The sequence below is a fragment of the Geotrypetes seraphini genome, chromosome 8 (genome assembly GCF_902459505.1).
Source record: "Geotrypetes seraphini chromosome 8, aGeoSer1.1, whole genome shotgun sequence".
NCBI classification, from domain to species: Eukaryota; Metazoa; Chordata; class Amphibia; order Gymnophiona; family Dermophiidae; genus Geotrypetes; species Geotrypetes seraphini.
In genome coordinates this window covers 46,235,029-46,261,677 of record NC_047091.1, presented here as the reverse complement: position 1 = coordinate 46,261,677, position 26,649 = coordinate 46,235,029, and the positions used below count along the sequence as shown (strand labels likewise).

The window sequence follows — 26,649 nt, the reverse complement described above, 5'->3', positions numbered from 1 at the left end:
GATCGTGGCCTGCCCTTCTTACATGTGGGTTGTTCCTCTGCCGCATCACTGATGTTGTTATCAGCAACGCGGCACAGAATGGCCAGGCATGAGAAGGGCAGGCCGCGATGCAGTCTGTGCTACCGACACTGCCGTTTGTTTCCAGTTATTTCAGCTCACAGTCCGGGTTCGCATGGGAGGGAGAGATAGAAGAGTCGGCCGGGGGGGGGGGCGGGGGGCGGGGGGGAAGCACTGCTGCTGGCGACTAGGGCTTATTTTCAAGGGTAAGGCTTATATTAAGACCTACCCCAAAAATCATGCTAGGGCTTATTTTCGGGGTAGATCTTTTTTGGGGGGAAACACAGTATTCTACTGAATCAAGATATACTGGTAAGATATATACCCCCATACTTTATAAATTTCCTTGCAGAGTTAGCCCTAAGTGCAGTCAATCTTTCCATAAGAACAGCATAGAGTAACGTTTTATGCCATTTAGACAGAGTGGGTGGTGAAGTCGATTTCCAGTGAAAAGCAATAACACATGTAGCTGCCATAAAGCAATTGGTAACTGTCTTTAGTGATAAGAGTCCAAATTTGTTAACTCTAATGCAAACAGACAGAGAACCTATGAGGGATCTAGCCAGATTCAATCATTTGCTTTATTGTAATAATTTGGAGATAAGTCCCCTTACTCTCCACATGCCCTCCACCACTGGGATGATAATTTGTTATTGACTGATACAACTGCAGAGTTAGATACCATTTACACAGAACTTTAAAATTGTCTTATCCTGACTGTGCTGAAATGTTAGCATTGGTAATAGCCAGCATTATCTCTTTCCATTGCACCTAGTCTAAAGTCAACTCAAGCTCAGACTCCCATTGTTCCATAAGTCTCTTGAAGGATCCATTTCTTATCACTTTATATAATGCAGAAATTAGCACTTTTGTTGCTGTCTTAATGCTCTCATAGAAGCTCCAGCTCATTAAGGAATCTAGATAAGACTGCCTTAAATCTGCTTGTTTGCAGGCTGTGTCTACACTGAAGACAGAAATAGAAGTCTATTATCTCCAATCCAATTCAGTCTGGAGACTTTCAAAAGATTTAATATTTCTTCTTTTAACAGCTGTGAGAGATGAAATAGCCCCCAATACATCCATCTCTTGATAGATACTTTAAAATCATTCTCCTGATAGATAAAAAGAATGTAAGTGGAGCTAAAGTAGAAATCCAATGAGTTCCCCAATGAGATTTACCCCCTCCCCCTTTTACTAAGCCACGGTAGAAGTTTCTACCATGGCCCGGAGCGCTAAATGTTCCTACGCTGCTCTGACACTCACAGAATTCCTATGAGCATCAGAGCATTTAGCGCCCCGGGCCACGGTAGAAACCTCTACCGCAGCTTAGTAAAAGAGGGCCTTAATGAGTGGTCTCCATATCCAACCGCCCCCACCCCCTTTGACAAAACCGCAAAAGCGGTTTTTAGCGCAGGCCAGCATGCTGAATGCTCTGCGCTGCTCCCAACACTCATAGAGTTTCTATGAGCATTGGGAGCAGTACAGAGCATTCAGCGCGCTGGCCTGTGCTAAAAAACACTTCTGCGGTTTAGGAAAAGGGCGGGGGGGGGGGGGTAAGTTTCCAAGTTTATTAATATCTTATCTTGCTCTATGGAAAATCCCTTCTGGGCAGCTTACAAACTTAAATCTGGTAATACAAATAAAAAACAAGTTCACATTTCACATACACAGGAATTTAGGATGAATCGAACTATAAAATTTTATAGTAAAAAAGTGAAAGGTAAACACAGTCTGGTAATTTTATGTAAGTTATGTTGCACTAAAGGACTTTTAGCTGAGGAAATATCCTCTGTGGGAGTTGACCATAGACAGTCAGCTAAATTTGAATTATTAAAACTATTACAGTAGACTCTCTGTAAACAGAACTCAAGCAACCAGAAAAAATATCAAAGAAATAATGTAATATTTTAAATAAAAATTAATGTAAAATCAATTTCTGGCAGAAATTTAAGTGTAAACTTGACAGACCACACCTGAGTACGCCCACGCTTTGCCTACCACATGTCCGGTAGTTTGTCTGGAACAGTTTATGGTATGTCATAATATGGGGTATAGTATTAGTTAGGCCTATTTTTAGAAGTAAATCTCAAGCAACCAGAAATTACATTTATCCGGCATCTATTAATCCCCATGGGTGCCGGTTAACTGAGAGTCTACTGTATGTTCAGTTTGGGCATAGGGCTTCATGTTCCCCCTTGGTCTTCAGTCTCAGAAGTGCCTAAGCTGTGCTGCTATATACCCCCTCTTCTACGAAACCGCACTAGTAGTTTTTTAGTGCAGAGAGCCGCGTGGAATGGTCTGCGCTGCTCCCGATGCTAATTGAGTTCCTATGAGCGTCGGGAGCAGCGTGGGCTATTCAGCACGGCTCTCCGCGCTAAAAACTGATATTGCAGTTTGATAGAAGAGGGGGATAGTAACTTAAAGCCCTTTTTTACTAAGGTGCGCTAACCAATTAGCGCGCGCTAAACGCTAACACGTGCATGTTATCCTATGGACGTGTTAGCGTTTAGCGCGTGCTAATTTGATTAGCATGTGCTAATCGGTTAGCGCACCTTAGTAAAAGAGGGGGTAAGTCTGGCACCCCTAATTTCTCCATTTTTCTATCAATCCGGAGAACAGAATTTGGAAACCTTAATCATTTACCCCTACCAATTAAATTAACAATCATAGCCTTAGGTAGCATCTGAAAGAAATAAAGCAACCAAGATAACACATTAATTTTAATGATTGCAATCTTTCCTAATATACCCCTCCTTTTACAAAACCCTAGCGCATTTTTTAGCGCTGGCCACAGCCTTATCAGCTCCGATACTCATAGGAATTCTATGAGTGTCGGAGCTGTTACCACCTCGACCGGTGCTAAAACCACACTATGGTTTTGTTAAAGGGGGGGGGAGGGGGATAGAGAAGGAATTTTTCCTCCATTTTCTCAAATCTTCCTGAATCCTTTTGATCAATGGAGAATAATTAACAGTATGTAAAGTAGAGAGGTTGCTAGATATCTTTACGCCTAAGTACTTCAAATGTTTATGAACCCATTTAAATGGGAAATTACCTCTCGCCCTACCCCAATCTGTATCTTGAAAGTTAAGTGCTTCAGTTTTATCGTTCACAGAATAGCTACGTGACCATTTCCCACCACAGTGACAAACCTTTCTGACAGGTCCAGGCTATTTTGAATATGTGTTGTGATCCACTACATTTTTCCAACATTGAAATTTGGGACCCCTGAGGAAGATGTTGTAATCAAAACGTGACCCTGTTTCTTTAAAGAAAAAGTGGATTGCAATGACCATCATGCACCTTTCTATTTTTTGAATAAAGTGCCTGCATCAAGTTCATCTGTTCTGCAGTCTCCCCTCTTGGTTTTTGTTGTTCGACACTCACTGCAGAATTGTTAGATTCCTTTTTTTTTTTTTCTTTTGTTCAGTGTTATCTAAATTACAGCTAGATTCACTAACCCCCGATTCCGTGCCCAATTGCATGCAGGCCAACAAATTCACAAAAGGCTTGCATGCAAATGGGGACGATCATTGACATGCCCCCCACCCATCGCACGGATCGCTAGAGAGCGATCCCGACGCATTCGCAGACCATCTGTAGGTGGTCTGCATATGCATCTAAGAGCCGCAACTTTTTTTTTAACTTTTACTTTTAAACAGCCCAGCGAGCCCGTGGTTTTAACCCGCTTTAAACCCACAGGTTAAAACCACGGGCTCGCAGTGCAGGGAAGGGCAGGAGATCAGGGGTGAGATGGGGCAGAGAAGCAGGGAGGCAGAAGGCAGGACAGTTGGAAAGGTTCTCAGCGACTGGTCCTCAGCAGTCACTTACTTTGGATCGGCCAGCCCAGTCGGTGTTGCTTTTATTATTTTAGTGAATCGCTTCCTTTCTGTTTTGCATGCCGATTCCACTCATTTGCTTGCACGGATCGGTTTGCGTTGTGAATCTAATCCTTAGTTCTAAAGCCCGACACCTCCCCATACCTCCTAATTTCCTGTAAAATCATTTGCAATGAATTGTGTGGCTTAGCGACTGGTAAGATAGCATCATCAGCAAATGACAGATGGCGTGGGATAGAATCTATTTTTTAAAGTATTTCAACACTATGGGGCCTTTTATTAAGGGGTGCTAACTAATTTACCAAGCGCTAAAGATTAGTGTGCACTAAAATGCTAAGGCGCCCAGAGAATATAAGGCATGCCTTAGCATTTAGCGCATGCTAATCTTTAGCGCATGCTAAATTGGTTAGCGCCCCTTAATAATAGGACCCCTATATTGGCCAAACTATGTCTACCATGCTATAATTTCTCATGCTATGTCTGCTTCACAATATTTGCCATTCCATGTCTACGGGGCTAGATTTTATCATGCTATGTCTCATACTGTTATATCATACTAGGTTAGCCATGCTTTTAATACTATGTTTACCATGCTGTGTCTCACCATACCATGTTTTGTCATGTTATGTTTTACCATGCTTTGTTAATTATGTTTTGCCATCTTTGTCAGACAATGTTTGCCATCACTTTGTATACGCTTTATTATATATGTAAACTTGTAACCCATTCTGAGCTCTTCTGGAAGGACAGGATATAAAATCAAACAAATAAATAAAATAATCGCCTACTCTGATTCCTTCAACACCAGGATTATCCCTTATTCCATCAGCAAGACTCCATCACAGGGGCAAAGAGCAAAGGTGATAGGGGACAACCCTGCCTAGTGCCTTGCCTTAGAAGACATGCATCTGTGTAAGAGCCATTAATCTTGATACGGGCCTAAGGGTTGGCACATAGTATGGTTTTCTAAGCATGACAGGCTGCTCCAATCCCTACCTGCTCCGTTACAGCAAACATGAAATCCCACTGCATGCGATCGAACACTTTCTCAGCGTTGACTGCATGGGAGAGCTCTCCTGTTGGTCAGAGGCTGTTGGTAGATGGTCAGCAGAGCTCTTCCATGAGGCATAAGTAGCCTGGAGAGCAGATGGCTTTATATATATATCTCATGCTTTCTAAATCTGACAACACTGTTTTTCCAAAATATGAATCAGATGTATTCAGTGGCATAAAGAGCATCATTTCTACAGCAAGGGACATGCAGTTTTGCTGTTACTATAGGTTTTCTTTGTAGCTGATTCAGAAGCTTACACAGATGCTGAAGGGCCAATTAGCCAATGTTAAAGTACCTCTTGTAACACTGTCAAAGACATGTTGTGTTCTTGAAGAGAAAAAAATAGTCATTGGCATCCAGAGGACTACTGATCTATTTCTAATTATCCAGGCTAATCAATTCCTAGCTCTTGTTTGTTGCTGATAAATTTGGAACAGTGTAAGAAGGTAATTTCCTTATGGAGCCATTGTTTGGCATTCAGATAAATATTAGTAATAATTTACATTTGAATTCATGTACCATCACAGCACATCTGGGATAAACGCAGCCACCTCCAGGAAAGATGGATTACTAACTGGCTCTGCATAGTATAAACCAATTTCTAATGAGAAAAGAATAATACTACAGTACCACCCAGAGAGGTAGGGAGAATGAGAGGGCACGCTCTAAAGCTGAAAAGGGATAGATTCTGTATAAACGTAAGGAAGTTCTTCTTCACCCAGAGAGTGGTAGAAAACTGGAACGCTCTTACGGAGTCTGTTATAGGGGAAAACATCCTCCAGGGATTCAAGACAAAGTTGGACAAGTTCCTGCTCAACTGGAATGTACACAGGTGAGGCTGGACTCATTTAGAGCACTGATCTTTGACCTGAGGGCCACCGCGTGAGCGGACTGCTGGGCACGATGGACCACTGGTCTGACCCAGCAGCAGAAATTCTTATGTTCTTATGGTCCACTTCATAAAATCTAGGATGCCTCACTTTGGACTATGAGTACCTGAATAAATTCATGTAAACCATTCTGAGCTCCCTTGGGAAATTGAATAAATAAATACCAGGTGATCTTGTTTTGTTGGGAGTTTGATGTAGCTCATTGATCTCAAACTCAAACCCGTTGCAGGGCCACATTTTGGATTTGTAGGTTCTTGGAGGGCCTCAGAAAAAAAGAGTTAATGTCTTATTATAGAAATGACAATTTTGCATGAGGTAAAACTCTTTATAGTTTATAAATCTTTCCTTTTAGCTAAGTCTTAATAATAATATTGTAATTTATAGCTAAAGAGACATATGATCAAGGAACTATTTTATTTTACTTTTGTGATTATGATAAACCTACCGAGGGCCTCAAAATAGTACCTGGCTCTGTGCAAGTCAGCCTTGCCCTCTGCTCTTTTTGGCACTCTACTGTTCTGCATTTTCCATACCTAGTCGGTGTTTGAGTTTCTTTGTGTTCCTGAGCCCTGTGCCTTTCCTCGCAGGCCATATCCGATTCAGCTACTGTCAAACCCAGATTCTTGTCATCTCACTCTGTTTTTGCTTTCATGAATTCTTAATGGAAAAGCTGCCAACTAACACTGGAATTCCTTGCAAATTTGCTCTTGCCTAGTTTACAGAAAAATTAACAGTTAGTATTTCAACACAAAAAGAACAAAGGGGTTGAGAAAAACACACAAAAATATGACCAACAAATAAAAATGGAAGAAGCCACACAGCATCAGGTTGACATCAGGAGTCCACTATAAAAAGTATTTAAAAGATATTTATTAAATTCCAAAAAGGTGTGGTAGCAGGTCACAATGTAGAGAATTCACCAAACAGCATAATAGTTAGAGTAGAAAACTTCTGTGGGAGTATTTAACACAAACTTCAAAATGGAAGGTGTGCAATATTAAGGACCCCTCCTAACACTCTTCACAGCAAATGTTACAACATTTATAGATCCTCAGAAGTACTACCTAGCACTCAAATATATTCATTCTGCCTGGCTTTATGTACTACTTCCTCACTGGATCTTCAAAACTTTGAACTATAACTTTATGAATGATTTTTCCATCTTTAGTGTACAATAGTTAAAGTACTTAGCTTAAAATTGTGGTCATGCTTTCAGGGATTTTTACCGCCAACATGTTTCACCCGAAGGGGTTTTATCAACGCTCATATCCCTTTATCAAGCTTACCGCCGCTATAACGAACCACTGAACTGTTAATTCAATGTAGAGAATGACATAGGGACTGTTTCCCGAAGCTAACCACTGCAAACCCACAGGGATTGGGGGGAAAAAATTTGCCGTTTGCCATGGGTACGGGAACAAGGCTGTTTACTGCCCTATGGAACTGTTTTGTGGTATTGCGGTATACAAAAATAAAGTTATTATTATTATTATTATTATTAAATAGCCTTGTCCGTGCAGTAAAGGATCTACCACGAGTCACCTCCCTCCTCACCCCTCCTGGCCAATAGCCCCCTCATGATCGCAGATCCAGCAGCCTCCCTTCATGGGTCCAGCAGCCCCCTTCCTTCTTGTCACAGGTCCAACAGCCCCACCCCTCTCCTTCGCACCCTCCCTCCTACGCTCCCAATCGCGGGTCAAAACTGGCAAAAAAAAAAAAAAACCCTGCAACTCCCCTGGGTTGGTCCTGCCTCGGGCCTACCAGCCTCTTAGAAGCTTCATCAACAAAGAGACAACATTGCAGGACTGCTCTGGGACCTTCTTCTGGCCAAGTCCCTCCTTCCAATGTAACTTTTGGTTTGGCAAAATCTGCCTTTCTTAGGAGTCCATATATCCTTGCTACACCTCACTTTGTTCACAAGATATGCAGCATTCCTGGGGCTGTTTGGAACAGATGATTATCTGCATCCAGCTATATATTAGCTGACTCTAGAAACCTGGAAAGTCAATGCTGATGCCGAACTTAGCAAGACACTGAATTTCTTGGAGGTCAGCAAAATACAAGATGCCTCACTGTTGTTTAATTTTAGTCTAACCACTCACAGTGGATTTTATCTGCTCTGTCACATTTATTGTTCTAAACCCAGAATCTGCTTCAGTGAGTTCCATAGCGTCATCTCTGAAAACTGAAGCTTTTAATATGAGCAGTCTCATAGCGAATATTAAGTGGAAAGGGAACACAAATTAAGTCCTTCTTAGTAGGACCTGCGGTGAAACTGGGGGGCCCCTTTTACAAAGCCGCAGTAGCAATTCTTCCAAGGCAAATGCACCAAAGTCCATTGGAATTGAATGGACTCCGGTGCATTTGCCGCAGTGGAGTCACCTAAGCACCGATATATGTCTTATCATTCCCTCTGTAATTCCCCCACCTGAACATAGTGTATTGATGCACCTTCTTGTCCAGTTTTTCTGTCTTGACTAGATTGTAAACTTGGTTAGGCTACTTCATTGATGTCGCTAGGTTGACCTACAGCAGTGGTCTCAAACTTGCGGCCCGCCAGGTACTGTTTTGAGGCCCTCGGTATGTTTATCATAATCACAAAAGTAAAATAAAACAGTTTCTTGATCATATGTCTCTTTAGCTATAAATTACAATATTATTATTAAGACTTAGCCAAAAGAAAAGATTTATAAACTATAAAGAGTTTTACCTCATGCAAAATTGTCATTTCTTTAATAAGACATTAACTATTTTGTCTGAGGCCCTCCAAGTACCTACAAATCCAAAATGTGGCCTTGCAAAGGGTTTGTGTTTGAGACCACTGAACTACAGTGTCTTCCGGAAAGAATTAAAGACCATCTTGTTTAAGAAATTCATGTCCTAGCCAGACTTTCTTCCCATGATCAAAGCTACCACTCCTCACCCAAATTCTTTATTCCTCATAATAGGAACCCTATTTTTTCTGTCTGCTACAATGTCCTCTTCACAATTGTACCCAGCTTCCCGCTGGTGCCCGAACATTTTCAATGTAATATGAAAACAAGTTATTTCTTATTCTGTAACCTATGTATATTTTTCTTCTAACCATTTTGCACCTTGTAACTACTGACCGCTCAATGTTCTCCTATCTATTCATACACTGTAATTCGCTGACTGTACAGCTTTTCTTCATTGTGAACCGCCTAGAAGTCGCAAGACTATGGCAGTATAGAAAAATAAAGTTATTATTATTATTATTATTATTTTAAGCAGGGAATGTCTCTATGTTTTGATGTACAGTGCTGCGTAATGATTAGTAATAGTAGAAATGATTAGTAATAGTAGCAGCAGCAGCAGTAGTACCATAGCTTTGTAAAAGGGGTCCATGGTGGACCAAAAAGTTTGAAAGATAATCTGGTATCATAATAACATAGTAGATGACGGCAAAAAAGACCTGAATGGTCCATCTAGTATGCCCAACCTGATTCAATCTAAAAAAAGTTTTTGTTTTTTCTCTTCTTAGCTATTTCTGGGCAAGAATCCAAAGCTCTGCCCGGTACTGTTCTTAGGTTCCAACTACTGAAGTCTTCATCAAAGCTCACTCCAGTCCATCTACACCCTCTCAGCCATTGAAGCCCTCCCCAGCCCATCCTCCACCAAACGGTCATATACAGACATAGACCGTGCAAGCCTGGTCCAGTACTGGCCTTAGTTCTTCAATATTTACTATTATTTTCTGTTTCTAGATCCTCTGTGTTCATCCCACGCTTTTTTTTAACTCCATCACCGTTTTCCTCTCCACCACCTCTCTCCTGAGCGCATTCCAGGCATCCACCACCCTCTCCGTAAAGAAGAATTTCCTTACATTGCTCTTGAGTCTCCCACCCCTCAACCTCAAATTATATTCAGTATGAAATTCTTTATGAATGAGTAATAATGGTTTAAATTTGATTCTGTAGGGGAGTAAAAACTAGTGCTCAACACATAAAAGTGGGGTCACATGATGGAACCTTTTAGCACTGTGAAGATGCTTAATTGCAGTATTTTAAAGTAGATGGAATATTTTTTTTTTTCACGTTAAATTGTCTGATTCTGGTGTACAAAGAATTATAATAATTTAAGCGCAAGATGACTTGCATTAAGCAGTGTACAAAGATCCTTTGGATTTAGAAGTGACTTTTAATAGCACATATCTGGCTCTGTACAAAGCAATAGGATATAGTAACTGTTGAAATGTGAGTCTCTGAGTCTCTAATGTTAAAACTGAGTCTCTGAGTCTCTAATGTTAAAACTGTGTAACAGCCTAATATTTTTAGGAATGAAGATAGTTAAAATGGGCTATTAAAAGTCTGGAATAAGAAAGAAATTCAAGAGGCAAATGGTACAGAAGAGAGGAGAATAAAGGACACCAGGTCAAGGAGTGAAGTCACATACAAGTGTGGTAGAAGTATTGATGCAGGAGATGTTTTACCAATAAAGCAGACTTCTACTTTTCTGGTGTGTGACTCCTTGAACCTATTGGGCCCGATTTTCAGACTTGAGGAGACAGACTGGCTATCTCTCACGGTTGGCGGCAAACCCGGAATTTCAGTGTGGTCATATCCGGCAACTGGTATAGAATTTTTGGTCTATATGCAACTGTGTTTGACATAGCTGGCCAAACCGACCTTCACTGGTTCCGTAACTAAAGCACACCGGACATTGGCGCGCTGACAGTTGCACGCAGGACATATGCGCACCGCTGGTCCCGCCACTTTAAACCCGTAATGTTAGTGCTGTGAGGGGGGTATGGGGTGGAAGACCCCCAATACATGTAGAAGTCCTCGCGTTCCTGTGGGGGGGGGGTATGGAGGGGGGAACACCCCAAGTACATTTAAAGCTTCCATTTTCTTTTCATTTTTCGGTGGTCGGGAGATTTTCAATGTAGTAGGGGGTTCCCCCCACACCCTACCCAACAGAAGCATGAGGACTTGTACATGTAGTGGGGGGGTTCCCCCCCCCACACCCCCTCACAGCACTAACGTTACTGGTTTAAAGTGGCGGGACCGGTGGCACGCATATGTCTTGCGCACAATTGTCGGCGCGTCCAATGATCAACCACCGAAAGGGTGGTTGATCATTGGAACGAACTTCCACTGCAGGTGATTCAGGCAACCAGCGTGCCAGATTTTAAAAGTAAATGGGATACACATGTGGGATCTCTAGAGGGGTAAAGACGAGGGGGTGGGTCATTAGAGTGGGCAGACTTGATGGGCTATGGCCCTTTTCTGCCATCATTTTTCTATGTTTCTATGTCTTTGTCAGAGTGCTTTTGTCCTGCACTCAATTGACGGGTCACCTGGCTAGGTCACAGCGGCTAAATATAGACCTGCCATTTTGGCTTTTCATATGAGTTTATATTTAGATAGAAGCTGGTACTGAATATTCAGGTCTAATTCAGCCTGTGTTTAAGGAAAAATTGATTCCCACCAGTTGAATATTGCCTCCTCTAATTTTGTGTTTTGTAGGGGAAGGATTGGCATTTATAATATGGTCTGACTTGACACATATACCAAAGTCTATACAGGTATTCTACAATAGAATGTAGTCACTTGGGATACTAGAAGGTTCCATTCCCGAGCGATGAAACTCAGACACAGGAATGTCCCAAGAGGCAGCTATCACGCTGTACAATGCTGAATAATGCATGGGCCTCCTACGCATTCCTGCAGCAGGTCATAAATAAGATATGAACTCCTCTCTACACCTGGGTTTAGTGCAACAACAGATTTTTTAGTGGCTGTGCATTTTAGAAGCGGCCCCCTCCAACACAGACTTCTTTGTGCATTCCTTCAAGTAAATCTGAAATATTTTTTTTTTATTTTCATTTCCAGCACAATTGTTTCTGATTCTTTTTAGTGGATAGCACTACTTTAGTTTCACATTAAAAGCAGTTTAATGGGGGTGGGGTTGAATGCTTGTACAGTGAATGTCAGCAGGTTAAAATCAGGCATGAGGTCCTGGATTTATAGCTGGATTTATTTATATAATGACAGAACTGTCAAGTCACTTTTGCAATAGAATATACAGTTAAATATATTGTTAGAAACACAGAACATGAAGGCAGATAAAGACCTGGGGGCTGATATTCAAAGCAATTTAAATGGCCAGAAATGGCTCCTGGCTTTTTAAATTCCTAGTCCAGGGCAATCTGGGCATGTTCAAAGGCACTTAACCAGATAACGCTACTGAAAATACACAGTTGAGACCGCTTGGAGGCAATCCACCTAACTCATGGTCCGCAGCAATCTCGGATTTTCAAAGCCAGAGCTGTATCCAGCCACTGGCACTAAATATCTGAGTCAAGGTTTGCTTCTGCAGATTTAGCCTGCTAAGCTGATATTCAGCCAGATAGATGGCTAAGGCCTAGCGGCCAAAAATAGACTTGCCTAAAAAGCAGGTATGTCTAGCCTCTAGCCTTAGCTGGTCATCCGCCGAATATTGGTGGTGACCAGCTATGTTGTGTGACAAAGCCGGACACTGGCTAATCTAGGGAACGAGATATTCAGTGGAATATATCTGGCTATCTCCCACTGAACATCAGTGACTAACTGGCTATATGCTATTTGGCCAATCCTGGCTGGCCAATAAGTGCCAATATGCAGCCCTTAACCAGCTAAGTTAACTGCATAAATAGGACCACATAAAACACATTCCTATCTTTATGTGGTTCATGGTAGCTGGTTAAGTGTTGAATACCACACTTAATCAACTATGTTGTAGCCACCTGCATATGTCCAGATATTCACTGCTGCTGCCAGTCATGGCCCGGCATTGAATATCAGGGAATAAAGCTAGTGGAGTTTTGCTACTTTCTGTGATAGTTAACGTCTGGCTGTACCATTTGCTGTTTCCTTTCCAGGGCCAGGTTGAAAAGGTCAGCACCCATAAGCATGAGGGAGTACTCTCCCTTCTCCTCCGAAATGATTGGAAGATCGCTTCTTCTGTCATGGAGGCTGGCACCTCTTCTTTCTTCTTCCTATGGCTGCATAGTGCATTGATCCACAGCTGTTTGAACTGCATGGTATTTTTAGTTCTCTTACAGTCTTATGCATTGTTTATGTTCAAGAATTTTATGCTTACTGTTCAACGTTATATGGTTATATGGGATAGAGGGGTATAGATAGAAGATTACTGCACAGGTCCTGGACCTGTTGGGCCGCCGCGTGAGCGGACTGCTGGGCACGATGGACCTCGGGTCTGACCCAGCAGAGGCATTTCTTATGTTCTTATGTTCTCGATAAATGACACATTTGAACATCCAGGTATGTATATTTACTTAGCACTCAATACCATCTTTCCATAACCCTCCTTTTCCAACTCAATTTGATCAGTCACCTTTATCACAACATTCACATTGTCACCAAGTTGTTTATGGTTTTCATCCACGATTTCCAGGCACATCACTCACACATATATTTTTTGCTCACACCATTGGTACACTCCACCAATCGTTTCCTTCAACATGTAGGGCTTCTTTTACTAAGCTGTGCTAGCGGTTTTAGCTCACGCTTAGTGTGCGCTGCATTGCCGCATGCGCTAGATGCTAACTCCAGTATTGAGCTGGTGTTAGTTCTTGGCGCGTAGCACGGGGTTAGCGTGCGGGGCAATGCAGCACGTGCTAAAAACGCCATCGCACCTTAGTAAAAGGAGCCCTTAATGTGTACACTATAGCACTCAACCACATCCTACATTTTAATTCATTGCATTTCCGAATAGAACCCCTGAGGAAGGAGTGTTTTTGAACTAAAAAAAAAAAAAAAAAACATGGATCATGTTGGGTCCTGTCTTCTCACAAATGAGAACCACCTTTTGGACAACAACATTTTTAGATTCGAACAGTTTTATTGATGCAAACATCATCAAATGCAACAAATATAACATCAAGACACTGATTACAACAATAATGCATCAAATATAATAAAATAATATGCATAATAAAATAAACATATTCCATTTTCAACAAACCCCCACTTTATCTATATGTGACTATGTGTTTGAACCTTTCAATAACCTCTACCACCCCTCTCCGCACCCTCCCCACCCCATCCAATGGTACTCTCTACCCTACCTTATCAAAACATACCAGTATTATTTTCATTCAATTAAATAAAAGCCCAATTAAGAGACCCAACTTAAAACCGCACTACAGCCCTTAGGTTGTAAATCTTGCAAATATGAATCCCAGGTTTGTAGAAACAACATCTTTTGCTTTCTAGTAAATCCAGCATCTCTAGCTTCCCAAATGGCCAAATTAAAAGGACTGCAGAAATTATGTATAGCACACAGGAACAAAATTTTATTGACTCCAATAAAGTTCCTGTGTGCTATACATAATTTCTGCAGTCCTTCTTTTTGTTACTATCTGGAGCACTCCACAATTTAGAGAGCTGCTGATCAGTGAACCAACAGCCCTAGCATGAAGGAGGAAGAAGAGGCACTGGTTTTGTGGCAGAAGAACATGTTGCTGAACATGTTGGACAAAGTAGCCAGGCTGAACCTGGTGCACTGTCCCATTATTCATTCTACTACCCTGTTTTCCCTCAGTAAACCACTTACGGAATGGCTATACTTGTTGTTCTAAAGATGGCAGATGACTGGAACTGATGTTGGTTGGGCTACAATACTCCAGCAATACGTACTACCTTCATTCATTTTGTCTAAAGGCTTTTTGATGAGACATTTCCTCAGATAAAATAAGTAAGCAAAATCATAAAGATTAAGACTGGGGCCCCCATGCAACCAAACCATGAGAGATAGTGGAGGTTGTGTAAAACACCCTAGTGGTGTGATGTGTTGTCATTACTTTACAATTTAATTTTTACAATTAAATGTATGAGATGTTATAATCATGGTCAATAGATTTCCCCTTCAATTCATACCAACACATAGGTTAAACATTTAAATATTGTGGGACAAGGATCCTGGCTAGGCCAAATGGCTTCGCTGAATCCTAGTCCTAAGTTTAAAATAAGGATAGTGGAACACAGATTCTTTAATGTCTCCCAGAAATTGCACACTAAAATGTCCAGGTTGTTCAAACAAAACACTTTTAATGGAACATCAAAAGTTTCAAACAAAAATGTCAGAATTTGGCACGAGTGAAAACAAAACTTCCAAGAATTCTCTTTACTTCTTTCACCAAACAAATAAGTCCTACTCCTAGCACCAGCCATGCTTCCAGTCAGTCCAAACTAGTAACAGCAAAATCCTCAGTTTAGCCTTCTGGCCACATTCAGGGTATGACAGAATAGTCCATGCATCAAGTCATAGCTTTTGAGTATAAGGCTCTTGGGTACTGGCTCTAATTGTGTCCCTGTTAGGTTGAGCAAAAAATAATCCCCAACAGTTTGAGAGGAGAGAAGCCTGTTCTCCACAGGTGCTACCACTCTCCCAACAGACAGGCTTTTGTGTAACTTCTGCAGCTTCCAGCACAACTCAGAGCAATGCACAAACTGCTCTCAAAACATAGATTTAAAAAAAAAACAACCCTCTTCAAATGAAAAAGAAAACCCCGAGCTTATCAGCCTACTCACATTCCATGGGGTGCTCTTCCCCTTGGTGTAAAACATAGTCCTCCAGCCATTCCATGTCACAAACCTCGGGCTGGACTTCAGGTTCCTCCATTTCCCAATCCTTAGGAGAACCTTCTTGTGCTGGCCATGGGTTAGCTGCCAGAGCTGGCTTCCTCTTCAGCTTGACTTCAGCTTCCAGTCCCAGCTGTCTCTCCTCTCTATCTGATGAGGAAAGCTCTGTAAATGGGAGCCTCGGCAACAAGCCACACCCCCCTCCTAGCAGGGTTAGCCAAATTCTTAAAGGGCCCTGTCCTTTCAGTAACAGCCTGAGCTTTGGATACTCTTAAAGGGGCAGGCACCTTCCTAAAGCTGTTCACAGGATTCTCACCTCGCTCAGAATGTTTCCTAGACCTGGTCACTGGGTTTTTACTGGGGCTTACAGGGACTTTCCCCTTGGATTCAGCAGGACTAGCCAGATCCCTGTCACAATATTTATATTTATTTGTTGCAACAAAAAAAAACAACCCAATAACAATTGAGGGTGAAAGGAAACTAAATAGATATGTCCCAACAATTGTTGTTAGCAGATTTTGTTTAAACAAGGTAAATTAAATTAAAATATAAATGAATAGCAAAGCTAATTTACCATTCACTTGTGAACAAATTTACATTGATTACACCATTAGAGTTAGCGATAATATTCAAACCTTAAACAAACATGTCATGACTTTCAACTTAACGCCAACATTATTCCAGAATTTCTAGAACCACAGGTAAGCATTTGACTAGGTGTCTCATTTAAAACTAGAGAGTCCCAAAGTTCAATAAAAAAAAATTTTTAAGTATATATTTGTGTGCACACAAAAATAAAATATTAAAAAAATCTTATTTTCACTGGTATCACTGCTTTCTTGCTTTGAGTACCTCTTGTCTTGTCACCTGTCTGGCATCAACAGTTCCTCTGAAGATCTGGATGGTTGCTACTATCCTATCTTTATACAAATGAAACAAAGCAAAACCCTAACCTCTCTGGATAAATGCAGGCTAAAGTCAGTGTCTTCGTGGGCTAAGATCATGCATTTCTAACTAAATGTGCAAAAGTACAGATAATTATTTTATCCCTAAGCTGACCCTCCCAGAAAAAAAAATGTTTCTGATATGATATCAGCTCACAGAGTTTTAATACACATATCCACATAATATCTGAGCCACCTCAGCTTTATCTATATATCCAAGTATTTCTGATTCAGAAATAATGACACTCCTCAGTACTTATCTCACAGTCCCACAGAGCCTGCCAGTATATATCAAGAATACTGACTGGAAACAGCTCTGCACCACTGAACCTCCCAGAATTCCAAGACAAGAGACCACTCTCAAGGCTCCAGACCTTCAGTTCTCAAAAGAGCACTCAGTTCTCAAAAATAGTTTCAGATTCTCCAAGTTTCACATAACTGACTAAGCACTCTTATTTATATTTGCTAGAAAGTCTCCTCTTCTCATTACATATTATCACGCCAAATGCGCTGCGTACCATATTTTCGCATATATATCCGACGGGTTATACAATTTTTTTGTTTCCTGTCAGATAGGGTGCAGGAAATTAAGTTGGTGTGGGATATACAAAAACATTTTTATACAAATGTAGGCCTTTGTATAGTGGTAATTATGCCAATAGAGAAAACCATAAAATAGTAAGAACATGTACACAACATGTTAAGAGAAATGTTAAGATCACTCACAGGCTTCAGTTTTCTGATTTGTCATTAGAAGAAAATCCAGCAAAGTCAGAGTTATAATCCGACTCCACAAAGTATGCCTCTGCAAATGCTTTGGCTTCTGCATCATCAATTTCATGACCATTGTCATCGGCTAATCCTGAATCTGTGAAGTCACTGGAATCTTCTTTGGATGAGTCACCATCATTTTCCAACACACCTGCCTTTAAGAAGCCATTAATGATGGTGCTGGTTTTGACAGCTTTTCAGGCTGTGATAACCCAGCCACAGATTTCTGGTGTGCAGAAGGAGTGAATGAATGAACTCTGCCACTCATCTATTTCTCCCATTCTCTGCATACCAGACACTTGAAAGTGTGGTTCACTGATACAGCTATTGGCTGTAACTTGCACATTAGCCCACCTGGAATTGACTGTAACTTGCACATTAGCCCACCTGGAATAACAGCAATGTGCACCCAATTTTTATTGATGAATTTCTGTTTGTATGCAGCCATAGAATCAAAAATAAGAAGTGACTTCAGCATAAATAGACCTCTGGGGAGCATGAAAACAACATGCAGTCCAATCTTTCATTACATCCTCATTCATCCAAACTTTCTTATTGCAGACTACCACTATGCCAGTAGGCAGCTTCTCCAGAGGCATTGTGACACGTTTGAATATAAGTAATGGTTTTAATTTATATCCACTTGCAGAACACGCTAATACTACTGTAAAATTGGTCCTAAGAAGATAGGCGCCTATCACCCAATTAATTTGCATTTTTTTTTTCAATTATGAGCTTATTAAAACTTATAATTGAAACTAATGTACTAATTAAATTAGATGCCTAACTTAGATGCCTATTTATTTAGACACCTATTTGGCACCTATCTGTAGGCACCATTTATAGAACTTCCCTCAAAATATCTGAAGCTATACTACTACCACTTAATACATTACATTACATTAGTGATTTTTATTCCGCCATTACATTGCAGTTCAAGGCGGATTGCAGAAGAGGATTTCTGGACATGTCCAGAGGTGTTACAGGTTGCTTCAGAGGATTGAAATGTTTCATACGGTATTAGTTAGTTTTCATGGATTTCTTGAATAGCAGGGTTTTTATTTCTTTTCTGAAAGTTTTGTAGTCTGGGGTCATGATTAGTAGATTGGAGAGTTGGTGGTCTAGTTTTTCTGCCTGTGTGGCTAGAAGGCCATCATACCGTTTTTACAGTATGATGTCTCTGATTGGAGGGTATGTGAATGGTGTCTGGGTTCTCCTGTGTCTGGTTGTGGTAGTTTGGATTAGGTGGTTCTTCAAGTAGGCTGGGCTGTCACCATTTATGGATTTAAATAATAGACAGCAGAATTTAAATAGTATTCTTGCTTGAATTGGGAGCCAGTGTGAGTCGAGGTTTGCCTCGGTGATGTGGTCGTGTATTCTTAGTGAATAGATTAGTGTCAGGGCTGTGTTTTGTAATGTTTGTAGTTGTTTTATCATTGTTGTGGAGCAGGGGAGATAGAGGATGTTGCAGTAGTCGAGGAGACCTAGGACTAGGGACTGGACTAGGGGGCTGGAATTGTTTTCTGTCGAAGAATTTTCGAACTTGCCTTAGGTTTCTCATGACCGCAAATGATTTCTGTATTGTTTTGTTGATTTGTGGTTGCATGGTGCAGCATCTGTCTATCATCATTCCCAGAAGTTTTAGAGTGGGTTGAATGGGGTATGTGATTGAGTTTATTACTAGGTTTGTTATGGTTGGGGTTTTATTTTTTTCGAGAAGTATGAATTTTGTTTTGTCTGGGTTCAGTTTTAGTTTCATCCATGTTGCCACTGTTTCTAGAGTTCCCTGTCATGGTGGGCGTTGGCTGTTCAAAAGGAAAGAGAATGGTGATGTTGTCTGCATAACTATAGGAGGTTAAGCCTATTTTGTTTAGGCAGGTGTCGAGGGATGCAATGTAGAGATTGAAGAGTGTTGGGGATAATGGCGATCCTTGGGGTACACCACAGGGGTTGGATCATGGTTCTGATTTTTCTTTGTTTGTCTTTACTCTGTAGGTCCTGGATTGTAGGAATCCTTGAAACCATGTGTGTACTTTGCCTGTGATTCCTATTGTATCTAGTATTTGTAGCAGGATGTCGTAGTCTGTGGTGAGATCTAGTTGTATAATCAGCATTTTTTTGCCTGTGCTGAGGTGTTGTCTAGGTGTGTCCATAAGGGAGCCTAGTAGTGTCTCAGTGCTGAAGTTGGTTCTGAATCCAGACTGTGAAGGGTGGAGCAAATTGTGGTTTTCTAGGTAGTTGGTGAGGAGTTTAGCTACGATGCCTTCTATTAGCTTGACATATAGTGGAATTGAGGCTATGGGTCTGTAGTTGGATGGTTGATCTGTTGCTCTTTTTGGGTCTTTCAAGATCGGGGTGATGATTTCGGAGAGGTCTTGTGGGAAAAGGCCATCTGTGAGCATGGTTTGTATCCATTGTATAAGGAGAGTGCGGAATTTTAGGCTGGAGTGCTGCTAGATTTTAGGCTATAGTGCTGCTAGATGTATACAGCACTGTAAATTAATCTAAATTACTGACCATATAAATCACTGGTTCCCAGCCCTGTTCTGGAGGTCCATCAGCCTGTAGGATTTTCGGGATAGCCCTAATGAATATGCTTGAGAAAGATTTGCATATAATGGAGGTGACAGGCAACCAAATCTGTCCCATGCATATTCAGTAGGGCTATCCTAAAAAGCTGGCTGGCTGGTGGTCCTCCAGGATTTATAGGGACTAAATCTGAACTTGGACGTTTTGTAGAACATGCACAGAAATCCAATAGTGAACATGACCTTTTTCAAAACAAGAAAATATCCATCCTTTTTGTTTTGAAAATGACCATTTCTCAGATGTGTTTGGCCTCACTATGTCTATCTTTTTGAACAATTTAAAAAAATAAATAAATAAAAAAAGTTCAAAAGAAAATCACACAAAACAAGCCATTAGAATGTAGAAGGGCCAGAATCCACTAGGAAAGGGACAACGCTAGATCTGGTGCTCAGAAATGAAGAAAGTGGAGCTCATAATCAAAAAATTAAAATGTCCCAAAAATTGCCTGTCACTTGGACATCCAAGTTTCTCCCGCTGTGCGTCCAGATTTCTAGGGAGCATGTTGTAGGCATGTTTTGGGCAGGCTTTGGGCATGCTCAACTTGGACATCTTACAGCGATAATCGAACCTTTTCTAAGACATCCTAAGTGCCACAAAGGTACCAAACTGACCAGATGACCACTAGATAATTAAAGTATGACTCCCCCATACTCCCTAACTCCTTACTAACCTCCTCCCACCTCCAAAAATTCTGAATAAGAGAATATATACCTGTCTCTAGAACAGCAGCTGGAGCTCATTGGGGAAGAGAGGAGGCTTTGTGGGGGTGGGGCTGGGGGCAGAGCTGGAGGCAGAACTGGGTGGAACATGTGTCCGGGGTTTGCGGCCCGAAATATGTAACCCTACCAAAGGATCACTAGTGGAGTACCCAAGGCTCTGTATTGGAATGTACAGATAAGGCTAGTCTCAGGGCACTGGTCTTTGACCTAAGGGCTGCCGCGTGAGCGGACTACTGGGCATGATGGAACACTGCTCGGACCCAGAAGCAGCAATTCTTATGTTCTTATATATGATCTGGTGATAAGAATGATGAGTAAGGCAATTAATTTTGTAGAAGACACAAAATTATTTGAAGTAGTGGAAACAACAATGGATTGTGAGGATTTGCAGAAGGTTCTTGTCCGATTAGATGACTGCATCTAAATAGCAGATTAAATTTAATAGAGACAAATGCAAAATGATACACAGAGAAAAATAATTGCAACTATAGGTACAAAATGGTGACTTCTGAGTTAGGAATCATTACCCAAGTGAGAGACAGCCCAGCTACCTCCTGCAGTGTGTGGTGAACAGGGGAGATATGATTCAGACATTCAAGTACTTGAAAGGTATTAACGTAGAACAAAATACTTTCCAGAGAAAGGAAAATGGTAAAACCAGAGGGCATAATTTGAGGCTGAGGGGTGGGAGACTCAAGAGCAATGTAAGAAAATTCTTCTTTATGGATGTCTGGAATGCGCTCCCGAGAGAGGTGGTGGAGAGGAAAGCAGTGATAGAGTTCAAAAAAGCATGGGATGAACATAGAGAGGATCTTGAATCAAAAAATAATAGTAAACATTGAAGAACTAAGGCTAGTATGGGCAGACTTGCATGGTCTGTGTCTGTATATGTCCGTTTTGTTGAGGATGGGCTGGGGAGGGCTTCAATGGCTGGGATGATGCAGATGGGCTGGAGTGAGCTTTGAGACAGACTTCAGTAGTTGGAACCTAAGCACAGTACCAAGAAGAGCTTTGGATTCTTGCCTAGAAATAGCTAAGAAGAAAAAAAAAAAGAAATTGAATCAGATTGGGTAGACTGGATGGACCATTTGGGTCTTTATCTGCCGTCATCTACTATGAACCCGGAAATACAATGTTGGGACTTTATCCAGTGCCCGGCATTGAATTTCTGGTCTATGTTCAGCCGATATTCATTGGCTGACCAACTAGGTCATAGTGGCCAAAAATTTACATGCTATTTAGGCAGGTCTATCTGGCTGCTAAACTTAGCTGGTCAGCCAATGAATATTGGCACTGACCGGCTATGTCACACGACATAGCTGCTGCCCGGGATATTCGGTCTAGAGATGATATAAATGTGTATATCTAAGCTTCAGTGATAACATGAGTAACTTACAGGAGTCATTAAGTTGCATGCATTACTGTACCCTATGTACAGCCACTACTATACTTCTCCCTCACGGTGGATGCGTTCTGGATGTAGGCACAAATACGGAAAAACCACTTCAATATGTTATTCGCGGTTTTAGGGATCTGCCACCATATTTACTATAGAAACCACAAATAACCAGTGATTTCAGGGCAGGCAAGCAATATGTCAAAAGAACTCTCGCTACCACTTTCTCCCCCAACTCTTGAAAGTGGGTCGGACATTTGCATCCTCGTAACCCCCAGCCTGCTGCTACTGAACTGGTACCGGTTTAAAACTGGGGGAGGGGTGAAACCCCACAGCTGCTCATCAAAAAATGGGGGTGGGGGGAGGGGAAAGCATGACTGAGACGCGACCAATATCGGGCTGAACTGACTTAAGCAAACCCTGCAGGAGCATCAGCACCACAGCCGCCAGCACGTGGGCACTGAACGGGGATGGGTGGGGGGAGGGAAGTTGGTGCTCTTTTACTGTTCTTGTTGTTCTCTCTGTTGTTGGGCTCTTTGGCAAATAAAAATGGTATGAGAGGAAGCGAGAGAGGGGCGGAGGGGAGAGAGGGGGTAAGAAAACAACAACCAACCAATACAAAATAAACTCCAAACCAAACAATTAGTAAGTGAGAAAGAGGCGGCTAAAGTGCAAGCCCGTCACTACTGGCTCCCACCCTATTCAGCCAGACTTCACGACTGACAGACATTATCACCAATAGATATTGAGAGAGGCATGAATGGTGTTCCCCTAGAGCGAATAAAAATTTAGAGGGGGCAGGCAAGCAACCAGCGATTTCAGGGCGGTCAAGCAACCATGGATTTCAGGGTGCTGTACAGAACACTAAATGGAAAAAAATTTCAGTGATGATGTTTTTTGGGGGGCGGAGACAGCGGCTGATAAATCGTGAATAATTGAAACTGTAGATACGGAAACCGTGAATACAGAGGGAGAGGTGTACTACTACTACTATTTTTTCACTTCTTTAGCGCTGAAAGGTATACATAGTGCTGTACATTTGACATTTAATAAAAGGTCCCTGCTCAGAAGAGCTTACAATCTAACATGGACAGACAGACATGACATATAAGGTTGGGGATGTAGAACCCAAGGTGAGAGAAGTTAGGGGTTAAAAGCAGTCTTTAAGAGGTGGGCTTTTAACTTGGACTTGAAGACTGCCAGAGACGGAGTCTGCTGTAGGGATTTGGGCAGTTTGTTCCAAGCATACGGCGCCGCAAGATAGAAGGAATGGATTATGGAATTGGAAAAGGAGGAGAATGGCACAGATGGGACTTACCAGCTGTGAGGAGCTCTCGGTGGGGAACATAAGTAGAGATAAGTGAGGAGAGATAATGGGGGGCAGCCGAGTGAATGCATTTGTAGGTCGGTAAGAGGAGTTTGAATTGTATTCAGAAATGAATGGGAAGCCAGTGAAATGTCTTTAGGACAGGGGTAACATGAGTTTAGTGGCTCTCAAGGAATATGAGTCGTGCAGCCAAATTCTGGATGGATTGGAGGGGGGAAAGATGGCTGAGCAGAAGAACTGAGAGTAGTGAGTTGCAGTAATCTCAGTTTGATGTGATGAGGGTGTGGGTAAAGGTATTGGTAATGTGCTCGGAGAGGGAGGGTCAGATTTTGGTGATATTATTGAGCCAAATGCAAACTACATTACCGAAGATAAGCACGTTACTAAATAGTGGTTAGGTAGAATATTGGCATATACGCATTTACTATATGTGCATGTATTCTAAACAATTATGCACATAACTAGTATGCAATGTTAGCATCTAATTTACATAATTACTGTTCAGTATACTGTATGTGAAGAAATGCTTTCTTACATTACTACTAAGTCTGTTCCATTTCAGCCTCATGCAATGAGCCTATTTTCTAGAGCAGAATAAGAATGAAGATTAGGTTTTTGCATGTGAAAAAGGATAGGTCTTACTCTCCATCTCTTAGTTTCCTTCAAAAAAAATGAAAGGGCAACGAGGCAATTGTGATATATTTTTATTGGACTAGCTTAATACATTTTTGGCTAGCTTCCAAGAGTCATCTACCCTTCCTCACTTTCATGCCTACTATTTTCTGTATAGGAGCAGAGGAAGGAAGCGCAGCTCACAAAGCCTAGTTACAAATGTGTTAAGCTATTCCAATAAAGACAGAAAGGGTAGAGGCTGACTGAATTTTGGATTTGATTTTTGGCCCAAAATGCCCATGTTTGAAAACTTTAAACTTTATCCCATACCTGGACAGTAGCTTCCCTTTCCTCCTCCCCCCCCCCCAAAAAAAAGAGCAGCCCTCCTCCCTCCTCCCAAACAGATGTACCGTAATCCCCCCACCTGGCTCCCAAGTTCCTCTATTTTGTAGATTATGGCAGCCATTTTAAAATTGGGGCTGACATAGGCAGGAAGGACTGGGGATTACTTCTGTCCTGACTACATCATTAGACCACTAGGGATTGTAAGGTTGACTCACGGGGACCTATGGATAGGTAAATGGGGGAGGGAAGCCTATGGATTGGTGGGGGAGGGAAGCTGGCAGGAGGGCTACCCCTTTTCAGTTGAGAAGTGAGGGGACAGAACTGGGATTAAGAGCTAACACATTCATTTTTGGTTTTGGTTTTATCTGATACTGAATGACAAATTTGGTTAGCAGATTTGGTTTCGGAAACCAGAAAAAGCTATTTCGGCTGCTCTCAATTCTATAAACCAGGCACTTACATTTATCTGCATAAATGTACAGCATGCTGACATTTATGTGTGCACATGAACACATACATGCATAAATGCTAATAACTGGCCTAGGCACTTTCTGTAAATACCCACTAAACTTACATAGTAGATATGTGCAGAAATGTTGTACACAGGGGATGGATGGAAATAGGCAGATCTCCCACTTATGTAGATAATGTGCAGAATACTGCAAGTTATACACTTCCCTGCCACATCAAGGCACCTGCAGTTACCCCAGCTTTATTTTTATATCTGGTTTAAATGTGGGCCCCTGAATTCCAGATGCACTGATACTGGACTATGTTAGTATTCTATGATGGAATCTAGGTGCCTAAGTGGAGACACCCAGTTATAGAATTGCCTTCATAGGGCCTATAGCTTCCTTGTTAACCTTTTTATTTCTATGTATGGACTGAGCTGTCTGTTGCAGTATAGAAGTGAAGAGCATTGACAGTGGTGTGTGTACATTGGAATGGTGGTATCAGTATTGGAACAGCAGGGGTTGCTGAAGGGAAGGAAGTAGTCATGTATGAAAGGAGTTTATTTATTTAAGCATTTATATACACCACTTTTAGCCTAAGTGGTTTTACTTTCAAGTATTTTTCCCTATCTGTCCCAGTGGGCTCACAATCTACCTAATGTACCTGGGGCAATGGTGGATTAAGTGACTTGCCCAGGGTTGCGTGTAGAGTTGCACAGGGGACATAAATTTCACCCACCCCCAATGTAATCTATCCCATACCCACCCATACCCATACCTATGTCCACAACTAATCTCCATCACCCCCACCTGTACCTGCAGGAGTCGATGCTATTATTTATATGCTCATAGCCCTCTGCTTCCTCTCAACCCCAACAGCCTCCTGTGGTTTCATGGATGGTATTCACTCTTCAACTAATGAGTGTTCCAAACCGCAGTCTGGTGTTTCAACTGCCTCTCGGGGCCTTCGAAGCCTCATTCTGAAGCTCTAACTGAATCTCTCCTTGCATTCCAAGCCTTATTCTGTTGCTCCAGTTGACTCTCTTAGCACATTCCAAGCCTCATGCTGGAGTCACCTGAGATTTTGACTACACTCCTGAGGCAATCTCATGTTGTATAGTTTGTTGTAATAATCCCATGGTAAATTCTTCCATACCCACAGGATTCTCACAATCCCCATTCCTGTGCAGCTATCTAATTGTGTGCTTGTGCTTGGTTTTTAAGAACTGTTGAAACACTTACCTTGCCTTAATGCAGCCAGTCAGTTTTTGCTCCTGCTACCTCCTATCAACATTTCTGATAAACAAAGCAAACCTCTGTAATTGTTTGCTCTTTCTAGGATGGCCAACCCATGGAATTTGGACATATCTCAGTACTGGGTCTCTGAACGGTGTCTGCATTACCAGAAGGGCTCAGGACCCAATTGAGGAGCTAATGAAAAGACACTGGAATCTGAAAGAGAAGCAGAGACTAGAAGAGATCCCTCGCAAAGCCTGAGAGTGACTTCAGAGTAAGTAAAAACGTCCTATTTTACAATTAAGATTTTTGTGTTTTATCTACATTATCATTTATCGTGAGGGGTCAAGATGGCTCCAGGCCACCTGGAACAGGTTTTTACCCCACAGTACATCTCTTTGCATGTAATAAAGGAGGGGGTGTTGGTATGAAAAATAAACATAAAAAGCAGACTCTCCCTGTGCCTCTTGACCTAAATATTAGAACTAGTTTTCTTTTTGTATTAATATTTTCCTTGATAAATTAGCTCCATTCCTTTATATTGTGGACTGCAGTGTTTGAATGATTACTATTTCATCAAATAGATTATTTATTTCATATATTTCTCATTATTTCACTTTTCATTACAAGCATCTATGTTTGTAATTGTATTACTTTGTAATCACTGTAAAGGCAAATAGATTAGATTAACGAATATTGGAACTAGTGTATGCTGATGGCCTGGGACCAGAGTCAGTAAAGATTCAGGTCATCCCCCAGTGCATGCATGGAAATGTAGTTCTGGTTTTCTTAAGTGACAAGTCCAGTAGATGT

At 41.5% G+C, this 26,649-nt stretch overlaps 1 protein-coding gene across 1 annotated transcript in view; it reads left to right on the top strand.

Moving 5' to 3' along the window:
• The window catches only part of LOC117365577 (leucine-rich repeat and fibronectin type III domain-containing protein 1-like protein), a 639,649-nt gene that overhangs the window by 214,760 nt on the left and 398,240 nt on the right, over positions 1-26,649 (top strand). The window contains exon 2 of the mRNA XM_033956102.1: positions 25,940-26,110. The gene's annotated coding sequence lies outside the window, so the exon portion shown is untranslated. The remainder of the gene's footprint in view (positions 1-25,939; positions 26,111-26,649) is intronic.